This window comes from Hipposideros armiger, unplaced genomic scaffold, assembly GCF_001890085.2.
Source record: "Hipposideros armiger isolate ML-2016 unplaced genomic scaffold, ASM189008v1 scaffold_1730, whole genome shotgun sequence".
In the NCBI taxonomy this organism is placed as follows: Eukaryota; Metazoa; Chordata; class Mammalia; order Chiroptera; family Hipposideridae; genus Hipposideros; species Hipposideros armiger.
The window spans coordinates 48,013-66,953 of NW_017733080.1; the positions used below are offsets into that span (position 1 = coordinate 48,013).

The 18,941-nt window shown below is 39.8% G+C and overlaps 1 pseudogene; it reads left to right on the top strand.

Moving 5' to 3' along the window:
* The first annotated feature begins 444 nt into the window (after nucleotides 1-444).
* LOC109378096 (elongation factor 1-alpha 1 pseudogene) lies at nucleotides 445-1,292 on the top strand (annotated as a pseudogene).
* Nucleotides 1,293-18,941: the final 17,649 nt, after the last annotated feature.

The window sequence follows — 18,941 nt, forward strand, 5'->3', positions numbered from 1 at the left end:
CCAACAACTATAACAGGAGGGCACATACAACACACATAAGGGACACTCCTGGAGCACTAGGCCTAGGTGACCAGGGGGGCTGTGCCAGTGGGGTCCACAGGACTCCCACTACTTAGGGTCACCTGGCCAAGACTGGGAGTCATAGCAGCCCTACCTAATATGTAGAAACAAACACAGAGAGGCAGCCAAAATGAGGAAACAAAGAAATATGTCCCAAATGAAAAAACAGGAGAAAAACAACTACATGAAATGGAGGCAAGCAACATACCAGATACAGATTTCAAAACAATGTTTATAAGGATGCTCAATGAACTTAGTGAGAACTTCAACAAAGAATTAGCAAGCATTAAAAAGGACATAGAAATCATAAAAATGAACCAGTTAGAAATGAAGAATACAAAACTGAAACGAAGAATGTACTAGAAGGAATCACCAGCAAACTAGATGCCTTGGTTCAAGGGATGGAAAGTCAGCTGGAAAGATGGCAGTGCCAGAGGAACCACTCTGCTAGAAACTCTGGATTGCATCCTGCCACCAACTTGTACAACTGACAAACCTTTGTGTCTGTCCCTCCAGGATGTCTACAAAATTGGTTGTATGGTACTGTCCCTGTGGGCCGAGTTGAAACTGATGTTCTCAAACCCGGCATGGTGGTCACCTTTGCTCCAGTCCATGTTACAACTGAAGTAAAGTCTGTTCAAATGCACCATGAAGTTTTGAGTGAAGCTCTTTCTGGGGTCAGTGTGGGCTTCAATGTCAAGAATGTGTCTGTCAAAGACGTTCATCATAGCAATGTGGCTGCTGACAGCAAAAATGACCCACCAATGGAAACAGCTGGCTTCACAGCTCAGGTGATTATCCTGAAGCATCCAGGCCAAATCAGTGCCGGATACACACCTGTGGTTGGTTGTCACACAGCTTACTTTCCTTGCAAATTTGCTGAGCTAAAGGAGAAGATTGATCATCATTCAGAGAAAAAGCTGGAAGTTGGCCTGAAATTTTTGAAATCTGGTGATGCTGCCATCATTGACATAGCTCCTGCCAAGCCCATGTGTGTTGTGAGCTTCTCTGTCTGCCTTCCTCTGGGTCATTTTGCTGTTTGTGACATGAGACAGACAGTTGTTGTGGATGTTACAAAGCAGTGGACAAGAAGGCAGCTGGAGCTGGCAAGATCACCAACACTGCCCAGAAAGCTCAGAAGGCTAAATGAATATTATCCCCAATACCTGCCACCCCAGTCTTAATCAGTGGTGGAAGAACGGTCTCCGAACTGTTTGTCTCAATCATCGGCCATTTAAGTTTAATAGTAGAAGACTGGTTAATGATTACAATGCATAGTAAAACCTTCAGAAGGAAAGGAGGATGTTTTGTGGACCATTTGTTTTTTTTGTATGTGTGGCAGTTTTTAAGTTATTAGTTTTTAAAATTAGTATTTCTTTTTTTTTTTTTAGCTGAACCATCTTGCCACCTGTTGGCAGCTCAGCAACAGCTCAGCTCAGGCTGGGAATCGAACCACTGTTGCTCAGAGCTCAAACTCTTGAGCAAGCTCTTAACCAACTGAGCCACTCGGCTGGCCCTTAAAATTAGTATTTCTTAATGGAGTCAAGTTGACCAAAAATCTGTCACAGAATTTTGAGACCTATTAAAATTAATGAGAAAAATAAAGCAACAACCATAGGATGGCTGAATGGATGAGAAAACAAAACCCTTACATATGTTGCCCACAAGAGACTCACTTCAGATTGAAAGACTGAAAGTAAAGGGATAGAAAAAGTTATTTCATGAAAATGGAAATGAAAAACAAACAAAAAACCTGGGGTAGCAATATTTATACTAGAGAAAGTAGACTTTAAAACAAAGGCTATAAAATGAAAACAAAAACAATAACTGTGTTAGCAATACTTATACTAGACAAAATAGACTTTAAGACAAAGGCTATAACAAGAGACAAAGAAGGATCCAGTAATCCCACTTCCTGGTATTTATAAAAAAAAAAACCCAAATGCTATGTTGAAGGGACATTTGTATCTACATGTTTTTTGCAGCATTGTTTACAATGTCCTAGACGTGGGGGCAGCCCGTCAATGGAAGAATGGATAAAGAGGAGGTGGTACATATACACAATGGAATATTGCTCGGCCAAGGAAGGAAATGGGTTCTTGCCATCTGCAGCGGCATGGATGGACCTGGATGATATTGTGCTGAGTGGAGTGTATCAGGCAGCAAAAGACAGATGCAGTGTGATTTAGCTTAGATGTGGATTCTAAAGGACAAAATAAACAAACAAAACAGAAACAGACTCATAGAAACAGAGAACATTTTGATGGTTGCCAGATGGGAGGGGTGTTGAGGGGGTGGGTGAAAAGTGGGAAGGAATTAAGAAGCACAAATTGGTTGTTACAAAGTCAGGGGATATAGGGTAGAGCATAAAGATTATTGTCAATAATAACGTAATGGCTACATATGTTATCAGATGGGTACTAGATTTATTGGGTTGATAGATATGAGTGGAGTTGGGGGGCAGGGTGAAAAAGGTGAAGGCATTAAGAAGTACAAATTGGTAGTTACAAAATAGTCATGGGGATGTAAAGTAAAGCATAGGAAACATAGTCAATAATATGGTAATAATTATGTATAGTGCCAAGTGGGTACTAGACTAGTTAGGGGAATCACTTCTTAAACTATAGAAATGTCTAACCATAAGCTGTACACCTGAAATTAAAATAAAATAATATTGAATGTCAACTGTAACTGAAAAATTAAAAGGGTGGGGGAAGGTGAAGGACGATAAGAGGTCCAAACTTTCAGGTACAAAACAAATAAGTCAGGGATGAATGTGCAGCATTTGGAATATAGTCAATGATATTGTGATAGCATGGTACGGTGTCAGATGGTTGCTGGACTTATCATGGTGATCACTTCTTTAGGTATACAAATATTGAATAACTATTGGGTATACCTGAAACTAATATAATATTGTATGCTAACTATATTTTTAATAAAAAGTCTTTTAAAAAATCACAAGGAAGAGAAAATACGTCTACAGTATTTATTGGGGAAAAATCTGTATATAAGTGGAACCAGGTAGTTCCAACTTGTGTTGTTCAAGGTCACCTGCAGATTTTTGTCCTGCTTCATGCTTTCCCTGAGGCTGCTATTCATTGATGCAATATCTATGAATGGAGGTCAGAATGTTTTTGAATAGAGGTAAGAAATGGATTGAAGGGAAATACCTGCAGGAAATGAGTAAACACCTGAAAATATTATCCAATCCCATGCTCAGTGGAAGTGCTGCCAGGAAAGCTGGCCAGGACCTGCCAGCTAACACTGTTTAACACCCTGATATTTAGGTGGATTCGGCCACAGGGATCCAGTGCTGCTGAGGACGGAAGACTGAATAGATGGGTATAAGATGACTCCAGAACATGGCAGGAAGAAAAGAACTTCTCAAGTCCAGGGCAGCAGTTGACTTTCTCAGTCTCCAGGGAGGCAGAGCACTGGCAGTGCCTGTCAGGTTCTCCTTGCTGGGCAGTGGGAGGCAGTAGCATCTGCTGGCACTGGGCCCTTTCACAGCAGGTCTGTAGGGCGGGCTGCTGCTAAGCAACTGTGCAGTCGCTTCTTTCCAGCCAAAAGCCTACGATGTTACACTTTTAGTAAACAGCTTTGTCAGCTAATATACACAGTCACTGATCAAAGTTGCTGGGCCAGTTTTGTTTCTGGAGTCCACTGTCTCAAGGATCCAGAAACATCATCACTACCCTAGGAATGAAACTAATTTTCTTTGTAGCCCTCAGGTAAGGAATAGAGAAGCTTTTCTTTCAAGCTCTCAAAACCAGAATGATATTCCCCATCTGAGGATAAAGGTGCTACTCTTCTGATAGCTACTGTTCTTAACAACACCCACATCAACAACTTCAAGGTGAATGTCTACATCTCTCTCCCTTTTCGGGAACTCTTAAGTATTTCTCCCCATTATAAGAAAAGTAACAGCTAACCTATGTTGAACACTAACTAAGGGCCAAATACTATGCTAGCTTATTTACATGATTATTTTATTTAATTTTCAAAGCAATTCTATGGTATAAGTAGAGGACAAAGACTTTAAATAACTCATTCTTTGGTTTTTTTTTTAAGGGTGCATTTCAAAGTGGCCCCTGCTGGGATTGAACTGGTAACCTTGTTGTTTAGAGCACATGCTCTAACCAACTGAGCCACCCGGACAACAAAAGGACAAAGACTTTGAAAAGCTAAGCCACTTGTGCTAATTCAAGTGATCAACCAGGGATTTGAACTTAGATCAGTCTGAATCTAATCCATGCACTGTCGCTACTAGTTGGTGAAGAGCTTAAATTCTCCAAAATTGAACTTGATTCAATAAATAATGAGATGCACCTGACAAAGTTTGAAATCAGGCGTAAAATAACACCTCTAGCTCTTCCTGGCCCTCACCTTCCTCTCAGCAGCATGTGAGGAGGTGTGGACAGGTAGTGCCTTGTAGAGCTAGTATCACCACACCCCACATTACATTAACATTAAAAAAAAAAACCAAAAGGCTTTTTTAGAGTTTACAGATTGGCTCCAGAAATACAGGGAGATTTCCATCTGCCACAGCAACCTTCCATCTCCTGGTCTGACTGAACTTGAAGAAGACCTAGGATTCACACTGGTGAGTATGCTCTTCCCTCAGGGGCCCACAGTGGAGTTAGCTTCCCTTTTCCCGAAGAGGGAGAAGGGTAAGTACATGAGACTTAGAAGTCTGGGAGGCCCCAGGCCTCTTTTCTCCTGTAGTATATAAGAAAGTTTTCATGCTCCTTGTCTTTGCTTTCCTTTTCCCTTTATTTTCCTTTCCTTCCCTTCTGTTCTTTTCCCTTCCTCTCTTCCCCTCTCCTCTCCTCTCCTCTCCTCTCCCTCTCTCTCTCTCTCTCCACACACACTCTCTCTTTCCCTGCCTCTCTTTTTCTCTTATCATCATCATTTTCTATTGCTCTATTGCAATCTCTCTCTGCCTCACTCATGCCACTCTGTCTTTCTGTCTGTGTCTTCTTTGTCTTACGATTTGGTAATGTCCTGCTTTAAGTACATCGTTCAGGGCTCTTTGTTCCAATTTAGGAACCCAGAGAGAGAACCCTCATCAGGGACTTCAAAGCTGAACTATCCTGGTAATATAAACACACAAAAGACCAAAGTACAACTGCAGCTTGGGTCAGCCTGAACTCAGTGGGATCCAGGCAGGGGAGGTCTTTGGACAGGCTCAGAAGCTGGGTTGGACTCATGGCTCAGCCACTGACTAACATGTTGTGTGAAACAAGCTAATCACAGACCACCTCTAGGTCCTAGGTTTCTTATGTGTGCAATGGAAGGGTGGCCTATACAGTCCCTAAGGTAATTTCCCGTGAAAGTCAGAACCTCCTCTAGATTGTGTAAAAACTCTCCTATCAACTCACTGAATCCTGGGCCCATTTTTGGCTGTCATTTTCTCTGGAAATGAGCAAAACTGGCTATTGCTCCCATTATGTTCCACCGTGCCCTCTACCTTATCTACCTTTGTCCTAAAACACAGAAGCAAGTCAGGTCTGTGCCCAAATCCTCCAACTGACACTGAGCAGTTGAAGAATGGGGTTTTGTCTTACTTGTCTTTGAATCTGCTCATACAGTGCCTGGTAAATGCCAGATGCTTAAAAACAGCTTTTTATACATGTTGAATGAATGAACGAGTGAAAGGCAATAATTGCTGTATCCTCTGGGCTCCTATACCACACTATAAAATACATGCATTCAAGCTTAATCACATTCGTGCCATGGTTCTGCCTGCCGTTTTTCATAACTCTCTTAAAGATAGGAAAGTTATACCATTTCTCTTTCAGTCTCCATCATCTGCCATAATAGCATAAAATATACTCAGTAAATGTTTATTTAAAAAGATAAAATAGTGAATATTCCTCCTTGGCAGAGCCTATCCAGGACTCCTCACAGCCTGAGAAACTAAGGTAGTGGGTAGGAGTCAGAGAAGAATCTATTTGTCACCAGTATGAAAGCACTGTATGTTCATATTTAATAGCTGATAAGATGATCCCACAGCCTAACAGCTGAATATATCAGTCCTGCATAAATAGGACCTTTGGCCTACTAATCCTTTCTCTTAACATATTTTCCCTGAGTGATTTCATCTATTTTTTATAGTTTTGATTGTTATCTGTATGCTGATGATTTCTTAATCTAAATCTTCACTGCAGACTGGTTTCTGAAATGCAGGACTGTGTAAGCAGATTAATAGCAGGCATCTCCGCTAGGATGCTGAGTGATAGTTAAGGGCAGTGGTTCTAGAACCAGGCTGTCATAGAACCTTGAACAAGTTACATCTCTGATCCATTATCTATAAAATACCAATGTAATAATACTTACCTTCTATGGTTGTTGTAAGTAATAAATTAAACAATACATATAAATTATTAAGAAGAGTGTCTAGAAAATACAAAGCAACCATGTTAACCATTATATTAATATCAAACTCAATGTATCAAAATTGAATCAATCATCGTCCTCTACCTTCAACCCCTCCCTATACCTTATAGTTTCCCATCTCGGTAAATGATTCAATTAAGTATAAACCAAGGAATTACCTACAAAACCTTCATTTCCACAAAAAAAAATTAAAAGTCCCTGCTATTTTAAACCCTTAAATAGATTTTGATACTATATATTTTCCTCTGTCCCTCCTAACACAATTCTACCTCTGCTACCTCTGCCCCTCATCATTTCCTACTTGGATCAAAACATTAATGTTCCTCTCTCTCTCTCTCTCTCTCTCTCTCTCTCTCTCTCTCTCTCTCTCCCTCCCTCCCTCCCTCCCTCCCTTCTTCCCTCCCTCTCCCACTTTTCCTCTCCTGCAATTTTTTCTTTATCCTTATGATAGACTATATAACGCCTCTTCCCAAAATACATCTATGTCCTAATTCCTGGAACCTGTAAACTTTACCTTATATGGCAAAAGGTACTTGGCAGTAATGGTGATTAAGTGAAGGATTGGGGGATGGGGAGATTATCCTGAATTACCCAAGAAGGCCCTAAATGTAATCACATTAGGGAGACGTATAGTTTTCACTACAGAAGAGGAGAAAACAATGTGACCATAGAACTAGAAACTGGAACAATGAGGCCACAAGCCAAGGCATGCTGGCAGAGGCTCCAAGCGGAAAGGAACAGATTCTCCCCTAGAGCTGGTTCCAGAGAGAACCAGCCCCACTAGGACCAAAATTTGAGCCCCGTAAGACTCACTGCAGACTTCTGGCCTCCAGAACTATATGACAATACAGTTTTCCTGTTTTAAGCCACTAAGTTTATGATAATATTTTTTATAGCAGGAATGGGAAACAGATATGATCTCCTTCATCAAAAATGTCTCCTTCTCTATGGGATTATTCCTATCAAATGACTTGACTTTACCAATTCCTAAAACAAACAAATAAACTTCCATAAACACATGGTCAATTCCTCCGATGGTCCCTTTCCTCTACTACATGAAGAGCAGACAACATTAAAAGATTTCACTGACTCTACCTCCTCATCCTATATTCTCTCTTTACCCACTTCTATTGGGCTTTTTTCCCCATACATGAGAAGGGCTTTTATGAGGGTCGTCAGTGACTTTACTCTTAGAAGACAAATGATCAGCTTTCTGTCATCCTCCTAACCTCTCAGAAGCATTTAACGTGGTTAACCACACCTCCCTTTTTGACACACTTCCTTCTCCAGGTTTCGGGGATCTCAGATGTGTCTCATTCCCCAGCTCCTCTTCCCTGGATGTTTCTTTTTAGTCTTATTTACCTCTCTTCTGAATGTTGGAATGTTGCTCACCTCCAGCGTCCTTCTTTCTTCTCTATTTATACTTTCTACCTAACCAAGATTAACATTCCATGCCTTTAAATCTCTAATCAATAGCTGCAAATTGGACCCATCCCTTAAAAGTTATGCCCCACTTCTGGCCGGCAGCAGGTGTGAGCTTTCGTGACTTTTCATGAGCTGCCGTGAGCCGCCATGAGCAGCCGTCCAATGGCTGGCAAGAGACTGCCTCACCCGGGAAGAGTGCAGTGATGGTGCCAACATGGGCCAGTGGAGCAACGTCCTCCACAACTAGACTGAAGAACGAAAGGACAGCGGCTTGTCTGTTTCCCTTCCCCGATTCCTCCACGCTGTTCCCCTCCCCCCAATTCTCCAACTAAAAAAAAAAGTTATGTCCCACTTTAGTCTACTTACCATCTCCATTTACCTGCCTAATTAGTATTACAAATTAGATATGACCCTCAGTCTATTTCATGTAATACACTTTCACCATGTCAGAGCATGATAGCTCCATCAACCGATTTGCTGAGGTCAAAGTCCTAGAAATCATCTGTATTAATTTTCAATCTCTGCATAACAAATTACCATAAAACTTAGCAGCTTAAAACAATGCCAGTGTATTAATTTATAGTTTCTTTGGGTCAGGAGTCCAGGTTTAAGTTAGTTAGGTCGTTTGCTCAAGATTTCAAAAGGCTGCAATTAAAGTGTTGGCCATCCTGCAGTTCTCATCTGGAGCTCAGGGTCATCCTTCAAGTTAATTTTTGTTGTCAGCAGGATTCAACTTTTTGCAGATGTAGGACTGAGGTCTCCATTTTCTTGCTGGCTATTATCAGCCCTGGCCCACTCTCAGCCCCTAGGCATATGGCCCACACATGCCCTCTTCCAGACCAGCAGAAGCACACTTGCTGCTGCTTCTTGTCTCTTTTAAGAGCTTACCTGTAAGTCAGGCCCATCCACAATAATCTCCCTTTTGCCATATAAGGTAACATAGCCACAAAAGTGACATCCCATCACATTTACAGGTTCTGCCCACACTAAAGGGAAAGGGATTATACCGGACATGTATACCAGAGGGGGGTGTAGTGGGAATCTGAGGATCCTGCCTACTATATATCATCCTTGAGTTTTCACTTTCCTTCACACCCATAATGAATCCATCAATAATCCCAGTTGGCTACACCCAGAAGATAAACCCTGAAATGACCATTGCTCATTATCTTCCTTGATAAACCCTTAGTCCAAGCCACCATCTTCTTTAGACCATTATAACAGTGTCTTAACTATTACCACTGCCCCCTTCCTGGAAACTCTTATCATCCATTCTCATCCAGGAGACAAAGTGATCTTCCTCAAGTTCAACCAGATAATGTCATTCCCATGCTTAAAATGTTAAAATGATCTCATTGCTTTTTTGTTAGAAAACAAATGAGACAAAATGTGCCTAGTAACCTGCCCAGGATGCAAATGATGCTCAATACATATTGGTGGCCATTTAATTAATAGTGTTTTCTGACAAAGAAAAATAATTGAAGTACATAGATAAGTATAATAATAAGACAAAATAGAACAGTCATGAGAGTTGTGAGTTGAAAGATGCATGACGTCTTTGGGGGAAAACCAAAACAGACCTTGGAAAAGAAATGACATTTTATAGTAACTTCAAGAATAGACAGGATTTTGATGGAGAGAGACGAGATAGATTGGTGAAGACAGTGGCATTGCTTATATAATAGATGTTGGTGATAATAATGGCATTAGCCTCAAATACTTGCATACCTAGAAAAGTTATTTTTCAGGATAGAGCAAAGTAGTGACTAAAAGGAGTAAGAAGCGTAGGAAAAGGCTGAGGATTCTATAGTTAAAAATGAATCAGAAAAGTGATTTTCCATATGCCTTTTATTTGTCCAAATTTTCATATTCACATTGATTCTCCTAAAATACCTTCCAATCCACCCAATATACACGAGTAATGGAAACATCAATGACTTCAATTCTCTTTTAAACTTTCCTTCACTGTCACTGCCCATAATGCACTTACTTTTTTTATACCTACTGAAAAACAACACATTTACCTTCTCCTTCCTGTTTTCAGCATAACACAAACCTCCATAAGACCTCTATCCCATCCCATTCCCCACAAACAGACATCATCTAATAGAGAATCTTGGGAATTCAAGGTCAAGCAGTGGAGCACAATTGTGGGGAGTAGGAGGGCAAGGTAAGTAGCCCCAAAGCTTTGAGGAATATCCTATGTGTAAGAATAGATATTACCAGCACAGATTTGGGGGCTCGAGGGTTGTTTTTTTTCCAAGAAGACAGCCTCTGATCTCCCTTCCACTTCTTTCTCTCACTTTTCTCAAACCATTTGCCTCATATGTGTTTCCACCATTCCTGGAATTATCTAGAACCATCTCTACATTTCAGGTCAGTAACTACAGGGTCATCAGTTTCTCAGCAGTCAGCTGCACAGAATGGAAAGCAATTCAAAGACACTTGTTCTTAACATCCTTGAGGACCTTTTAGAGGAGGATTTGGTAAAGTTCAAGTTCCAACTCACAAATATACGTCTTGCTGAGGGATACAACTACATTTCTCGGAGCACTCTTGAACAAGCCGACCGAGTGAGACTTGCTGACCTACTGATACAGTACTATGGAGAAGAATACGCCAAGACTGTGACTCAGGAGGTCCTGAAAGCCATCAACCAGCGTGACCTAGCACAGAAGCTCTGTCCGTCAGTGGGAAAATGTGAGTTTACACCTGACCTACCCCTCTCTTTGCTGGACTTGGCTCAAGTCTTTCCCTGAAATCTTCATATGTTAATTAATACAATACATACATTAACAGTATAAAATATAAAAAGAGCTGTGTGTCATGGTGCTTTTAAAAATTATTTATTGAGATAAAATTCACATCTAATATTCCAACGTAAGTCCCACATCTCAGCCATGCCTGAGTTCAATTCTGATGCTTGCTCTGTCTCTTCAAACTGTGTTTTTTGTTATTTAGTATAACTTGTAACTTTTTGAAACTGTGCATGATATACTGGGTAAAAGAAACTGAGCTAAATAGGCCTTTAGTGTGAGTTTTTATACTTATCTGGCTAGGAGTTAGGCTGTGCTTAGTGTTTGCTGTAGCTGTGGTGTCAGAGGCTAAAATTTCCTCTACTGTCCTTGTTTTTGTTCCTCTGTTATCTTTGGGTTTTCCTGGAAACTACTTTATAAGGCCTGAGATATGCAATTATTTCCATTGCATTCCCTTGTTATTATACAGAAACCCTATTGATGTGGGGGTAAGGCAGGGAGGAGGGGAAGTATTCTCTAGTCCAATGATTAGGTCTCAGGCTGTTAGTGAGCCTGTGCCACTGGCCTTGACCTTCATAGTCTTAACCCCTGCCCATTATTCAAGGCCAAACTGAAGTGCTACTTGAGGAAGCCATTCCTGTTTCCACCTCAACTGAAGGTACCAGCCTTTTCATCTAAATTCACTCAGTGTGTTGTTCTCTTCAGTTTTTATCATGTTTTTTAAACTGTCAAAATAATATATGCTCTATAAACATTGAGAATAATTTGAAAGAAAATAAAAAGCATTAGTCACGACCTCACCAACAGACTCACACAACAAACAATGTGACATATGGTATCACACTATATATGATTAATTTTTCTTCACCTAGATTATACTCTATATACAGTTTGATATCATTGATGGAGTTTTTTGGTTTAAAACAGGTAATAAGCATTTCCCATAGCATTAAACAATAATTCTTAAGTACTATTTTAAATGGCTACATATTCTCTCCTCCTGTTGGTGCTCTGTAAATAATTTTGCCAAAAAGGTCATTTCAGACATTTTGGTGTTTCCAAAACAACATTATGCATAATGTTTGAAAAGTATCTTCATGATAGAACTTGGTGCTCATTTTATTTCATTCCCTTAAATTCCTAAAATTGAAATGAGTCAAATAATATTCTAGAATTACTGTACCAACTTAGTCATATACAGTGTATGAGTATGGTCCACTTACTATACTCTCAGCAACATAAAATATAGTCATTTTTAAATTTTAATTCATGGGGGAGCATTTCATCACTCTAAAGTATTTTTAAATATATATTTTCAATTTTTAACAAAATCATTCATGAATATAGTTAAAAAGTAAAGCACACAGAACATTACCTTGACCCTTTTCTCACAAAATAACCCCTTTGAACTCAATTTTTCTTTTGGCGAGAACTGCCATGTCTCTAAATAGCATGCTTTTGCCACTCTTCCATGGGCTCATAAATATTAGGTCCATTAGTTTATCAATATCAATATAATTCATTGCTTTCCTACAATAATAGGCAAGTATTTTGCTCAATTATGCCACCTCCTGCTTCCCCACTCACTCTCTTTCCCATACATTTATAGCAGTATTTTTAATTTATATACAGGTTACATTGGAATTTTACTTTTTACACTTTTTAATTTGGTCCATTATAAAAAGCAGTATCTCAGAACTCCTACAAATATTTTTACTTTTACTTTTATATGGTCAAAGTTGAAATTTTTTACTTTCTGTCTTAGAACCATAATGAAAATCTTTCAACTTTTATTTATAGTTTATCTGTAGAAGGTGAAAATCAATCATTTACACTTATACATATGTAAATTTTAGTCATAACAAAATCAAGCAGAGTTCAATTATTACATTTTATTTTGTTTTTGCTTTCATGAAAATCTTTCATTACCATAGTTCTTTTTTTGCACTGTGCATCTTTATCACATCCTTATGTTCTTCCAATATCTCAAATATCCTATCAAGTTAATGTACTCCTCCATTCCCCCATTTATTTCTTAGATAATTTCCTTCTGGAACCTTCCTAAGAAAGGGTATGTGGATAGTAAACTTTCTAGGTTATTCCTTTCTAAAAATCACTTTAGTCTCTTCTCAAACTTGAAAGGGAACTGTGCTGGATTTAGGGTTCTGTGTTGAAAATCTTTTTAACTCATTATTTTTGAAATGATACCTAATTGTCTTCTGTTACTTACTGATGATGAGTCTGATGCCAACCTGATTATCATTCTTTTGTGAGTGATCTGTAGACCACCCCACCCCTGCTCCCAGATGATGTTAGTGTCTTTATGTTTGTTGTTCTAAAATGTGTAGTGATGTAGAGCGTTTTTCTTCCTATTTCTTTGTCTTTATATATTTTTAAGGATTTTATTGGGGAATTGGGGAAGGTAAGAATGTTGGGGAATTGGGGAGGAGGACCACCCAAGTTGTTGTTCTTCAATCTTAGTTGTGGGGGGCGCCAGTCGCCATCTGGCTGCCTGTCGGCAGCTCATGGCCTCTAAGCTCAAGGTGCCAAGTTCAATCTTAGTTGCGGGTGGGCGTAGCCCACCATCGAGCAGGCAATCTTGTTGTTACACCAGCTGAGCCATGCTGATACCTGTTGGCAGCTCAGTGACAGCTCAGCTCAGGCGCAGCGTCACTGGCCCATGTGGGAATCAAACCTGCAGCCCTGTTGCTCAGAGCTCGCACTCTTAAGCCAAGTCTTAACCAACTAAGCCACTCAGCCAGCCCTCTTCCTATTCCTTATGCTGGAGATGTCACAGGCCTTTTTGCTATGAAGACTAGTGTCCTTCAGCTCTATCACCGGTGAGGATGAAGTTTCACAGTCTTAGCAACAGACTAATCTACTTAGCTACAAAATATGCCCACAAACCTGTTCATTCTGACCCTGCAACTTCAGCTATTAGCTGGATACTAACCTTATTCTCAACCAAACCTTAATCTCATCAGCCTTACACTCTCATGTTTCAAGGATTGATTATGACATGAACTGTCATGAGTGGTGAAGTAGGAGACTCAGGAATAACCTGTGAAGCCTGGAAACATGAAAGGCTGGTAAACAGGATGCTCGATATTTTGGGAGTGATATGAAAGAAACATTGGACTGCTTTAAATCACCATTTCTAACAACAAAAAAAGTCATCCTCAGGGAAGTCTCTTTTGTGACAGTTGTTTACAGTTTCACTTGGATTACCTTCCTCCACAAATTTGAAAATATGGAGATGGAGAGAACCAAGTATTGAGAGCCATCACACCCCTCTCCACTCTCACTATACCCCCGAGTCAGTCAATGTGCTATAATTGACCTTTCTGTATAAATAGAAATCTACTTATCAACAATATCCCGGTTACCACGCTCCTTTTTTGATTACTGTCCTTTTTGTTTCATTTTTGTGCCCCTTACCTCAACCCATGAGACACTCTTATTTCCTGATCATTCCTATAACATAAAATATCCATATCTTGGGTCACACCTGGGAAATAGACACTAATGTTAAACTTATTGATGTTAAGCTGTTGGCACCAAACCAGTAACTACAGGTAGAGAAGAGACTAAGCTTCAGCAACAATGCAATTCTGACTCCATGTTTTAATAATCATGAGAATAATATATATTATTTTCCCCTCAAAGCTGGATCTTCCAATGACAAAGGTGCAAAAAATACAAAGAAGAGGAAGAGAGAGAATAAAGCAGGACCAGATGAAGATAAACAGCAACTATCAATGACAGCGGTTTGTATTTATCCCATATTTCTGCCCTGGAACAGAGTGGAGTGTCCAGTCCATAGATGCTCACACTCTCAGAGGCTTACTGGCTTCTGTATCCTGCGGTGTAGCATAGTCATTTCCATGTTAGCACCAGCGGGCCTCCAAGGTGAACAGCAAGATCCCAGAGAGGCCTGCCTATGACTCCTGTCACTTCAGTCTGACCACAGACATATTGCTCAATTTTTATGAGCCATTCTTCACCAAAATGGAAATAATAATAATAAGGGGGGGCATCATGAAATAGATATTTAATAAATATAAACCATTTTCCTTTCAGTTTTCCTCATTAGCCTTTTTTTCTGCTTCTACCTATATATACTAGATTACTTTCTGTTCCCTGAATATACCAAATTTCAGACATCTTTGCCTTGGCTTTTCAGTTCTCATTATACAGAATGCCGCCACCCATCTACTCTTTTGCCTGAGACAATCCTATTCAGTCAATAGTATAGCACGTGCAAAGTGATAAACACAGTACCGACCTTGTGGTAGTTTCCTTTCCATTTCTTTTTAATTTAATTTCTCCTCCTATCTCCTGTCTCTGAGTATATGTTACATGAGTTTGTTAAAGCCTTTTCTCACTTTGCATCCAAAGAAGATCTAATCACTTCTTCAAACATGTTGCCAATGCTTTTGAACTTGCCACCATTTATTTATGTCTTGTATTATAGTATTGTATAATTAACTATTTGTTTATGTCTCTCATAGGTAAGTTTTAAGCTCATCAGTGTGGGAGCCTGTATTATACCTCATCTCTTGGTCAGCCAATTACCTAGGACATAGGAGGACTCAATTTAATTTTCCAAAACTACTAAATATATTCACTAATTCATAAATGGTAAACTTAAGTTTATTTGTTATAGAGAGATAACATTCATTATCATTGTCTCTGGTTCTTTCTAGAAAATAAAATCTTACTTGAACAAAAACAAAACACCCAATGAAACTGCTTCCTGTTCCAAAGATCCTCGAACAAGCTATAATAAGGAAGTAACCAAAAAGCAACGTTTTCTTGACTTCATCAGGAGGCTTAATCTGGAAAGTTATTATCCCAAGAAGATGATCAAAGTCAATACACTTTTGATAAATAAGATCTCCCTCCATGGCACTCAACCAAGAGCTGAGGGGGAGCTACCATTCTGTTTTCTAGAGAAACTTTTGGTATTAGATTATCATTTGCGATACCTAATTTACAGAAGCAATATAGATACAATATCTACTGTGTCCCAGACACAGAGAACCACAAAATTAGAAAGAACATTTGAGGACTTTTTCATTATCAACAAAACACAATCAACTACAATAGAAGCTTGCATCCACCCAATGGACCTACAAATGGCCATTTTTCACTGCGCAGATGACTTTACAAGACAGTATATTTTAACCAAACTTTCCATTTGTCAGTTTGCTCTCCCACTTTTGGTGCCAAATCCTTGTGATTCTTCCATTGAATTTCCTCTTTGGTCTCTCAAGCAAATCAGGAGAAGCTGGAGAGAGGTGGCAAAAATAGGATGGGAGAAAAAAAATTAAGAATTATAATAACCAGCTGGTCAGTTGGCAACCTACACACATTGTATCTTTCATAAGAGTTGGAAATTATTTCTCCACTTCCAAATCACAGATTTTGAATTCACTCCTGAGTAAAGGCAAACATGACCATTTTTTCCACCATCATTCTAGAGAAGACAATAATAGATGCCTATTGATAGAAGGTATGGTGGAAATCTGCTGGTTCTGTCCAGGTGGAAGAACTGAGGACAGATTCGAAAACTGTATTGCCTTTACCAATCTCCATGGAAATGCTGAAATATATGAGAGGCAAGTTAGATTTCTGCAAGAGGTATCCTCAGTCACTATCATCCTCCTGTCAGCTTTGGATTTTGACAAAATGAATAGTTCCCTTCTACTTGAATTTTTAAATTCACCCAAACCACTCATCTGTTTGTTTGAAAATGAAGAAAATATTATGGATGAGCATTCTGCTCACAAAGTGAGAATTGGGATCAAGAATCTAAATAAGATAGAATTAGCTGATAAAATTACAGCCACATTAACACAGTTGCTGAAGAAATCCGGATCTCCTAACAGTTTGAGTAACTGGGCCGACATTGCTAGGAAGTATGAATTTATTATTGATGAGTTTCAGGGAAATTGCCATGAAGCAAGGAAAAAAATAGACACCCTTATGGACATCTTGAGAAAAGTGAAATTATCTGAGATAAAGGAAAAGTTACTACCTCTTCAGGGAGCTCTATGGCACGAGTGGTGTAAGAAGGACAAGGAACTCCACCAGCTGAGAGAAAAAGGAAACAGGGGCATTGAAGAATACAAGAATGAGATTGAGAAGGACAAGCAAAAAATACGCTGTGAACAGTATCACAAAGTTATTAACCTCAGTGACCTGATGAAGTCCCTGCTTGAAAGTCTTCAATCACACCCAGAGACCCACACAGAGCTCTACTTTCTGCAGGGGCTGAGTATGTTCATGGATCAACTAACCACCAGAGAGTTAGAAAAGCTCCACCAGAGGCACAGCTCCCTGTTGGCTCAGGTGCGAACAGAGAAGCAGAAGCAGTCAAAGAGAGACTCCCTCAGACACTGGGAGGCTGATCTACAAGCTGTTTCCAAAGAGATCAGTGACTCCACACTGGGAATTGAGCATCTCCTGAGAGAGGTGGGCCAGATCTATGAGGCTCTGGAAGAAGCTTCCTCCCAAACAAATACGCTATTTCTCTCCCTTCCCCAAATGACTGCTGATCTGATGATAGCTGGTGTGCCCATTGAGCTGATGGATGGAGATGCATCTTATGTACCCCTGAAGTGGATAGCAGCTGTTTTTGACAAGGTCTGTGAGAAACTTGGAGACAAACGGGTATTTGTTCTCTCTGTTCTTGGCCTGCAGAACTCAGGGAAGACCACTCTGTTGAGTGCAATGTTTGGGCTGCAGTTCAGTTTCAGTGCAGGGAGGCGTACCCAGGGGGCCTACATGCAGCTTGTGAAAGTGGAAGAGATGCTCAGGGAACAGTTGGGCTTTGATTTTCTGCTTGTTGTGGACACAGAAGGACTTCGGGCTTCAGAACTCATTAACAAAGCTCAGAATGAGGAAAATGAGTTGGCAACCTTCGTCATTGGGCTCGGAAACTTAACTCTAATCAATATTTTGGGGAAGGACCTGTCAGAAATACAAGATACTCTGCAAATAGCCATTCATGCCTTTCTCAGGATGAAACAGCTAAATATCTCTCCAAGGTGCCTGTTTGTTCATCAGAATATAGAAGAAATTATAGATACAAATCAGAGTATGGAAAGGCAAAAATGGCTGCAAGAGAGGTTGGATGAAATGACACTTGCTGCAGCCAAACAAGAGCAGTGCTCAGATGTCTCTCACTTTAGTGATGTCATTAAATTTGATGTCAAGACCCATATCCATTACTTTGCTCGTCTCTGGGAAGGTTCTCCCCCAATGGCCCCTCCTAATCCCTGCTATAGCCACAATGTTCAGGAGCTGAAAAGCAGGATTCTTAAGCATGCCAAGGAAGAATCCAGGGGAAGTATTTTAAAGATATCAGAGCTTAAAGTCCGGATACGGGATTTATGGAAGGCCTTAGTGAATGAGAATTTCATTTTCAGGTTCAAAAACACCCAGGAGGCCATGGCTATGAATAAACTGGAGACCATGTACAACAGCTGGACCTGGGAACTGAGAAGTCATGTGCTGGAATTGCAGAATCAGCTGACCAACCAGATTCAGAAGGGAGAAGTTGAGGAGATCAAGAGACACTCAATTGACAATAGAGTTGCAGAAAAACATGAAGCCATTAAGCAAGAATTTGAAAGGTGTTTTCGAGAAGACAGAGACAGAGATATCTTGGCTCAGTGGAAAGGAAGATTTGAAGATGATTTGAAGCATCTTAAAGAGGAGCTTATAGAAGAAACTATGAGAAAATGTGAGGATCTAATTAGTGGAAAGAAAATACAAGACCTTTTTAAACTTAACTTATTAGAAAAAATCAGAGAGATAGCTGAGTCCCCCCGGGTGAAAGAGCTACATGATAATGAGCTGAGAGATCTGTTCAACGAGATCTGGTCACAGAACATGTCAGTTCTATTGCCTCCCAGAGTCCCATCTACTGAGGGTCCTGATATTGATGTTGAGCTAGAGAACATTCTCCTAGAGCATTTTAAACAGCATCCCAATATTGTGAATAAAATTAGGTATCGTGATACAAAGAAAACATTTTCTATCAATTATTCTAAACATGTTATCACCTCTCAAAAGTTTCAAGTATATGGACCCTCTGTGGAAGAATTTGAAAAAGATATCATAAATAAGACAACAGCTCAAATTATGAAATTGGTTAAAGAAATCATACATAAAAGAGAACACCAGAATGAGGGTTACAGCTCTAGTTACTTCCATGAAATTCTGCAAGTGATCCATGCTGAGGCTGAGGCTGCATCTCAAGGAGCCAGATTCATACTGACAAACAGATAT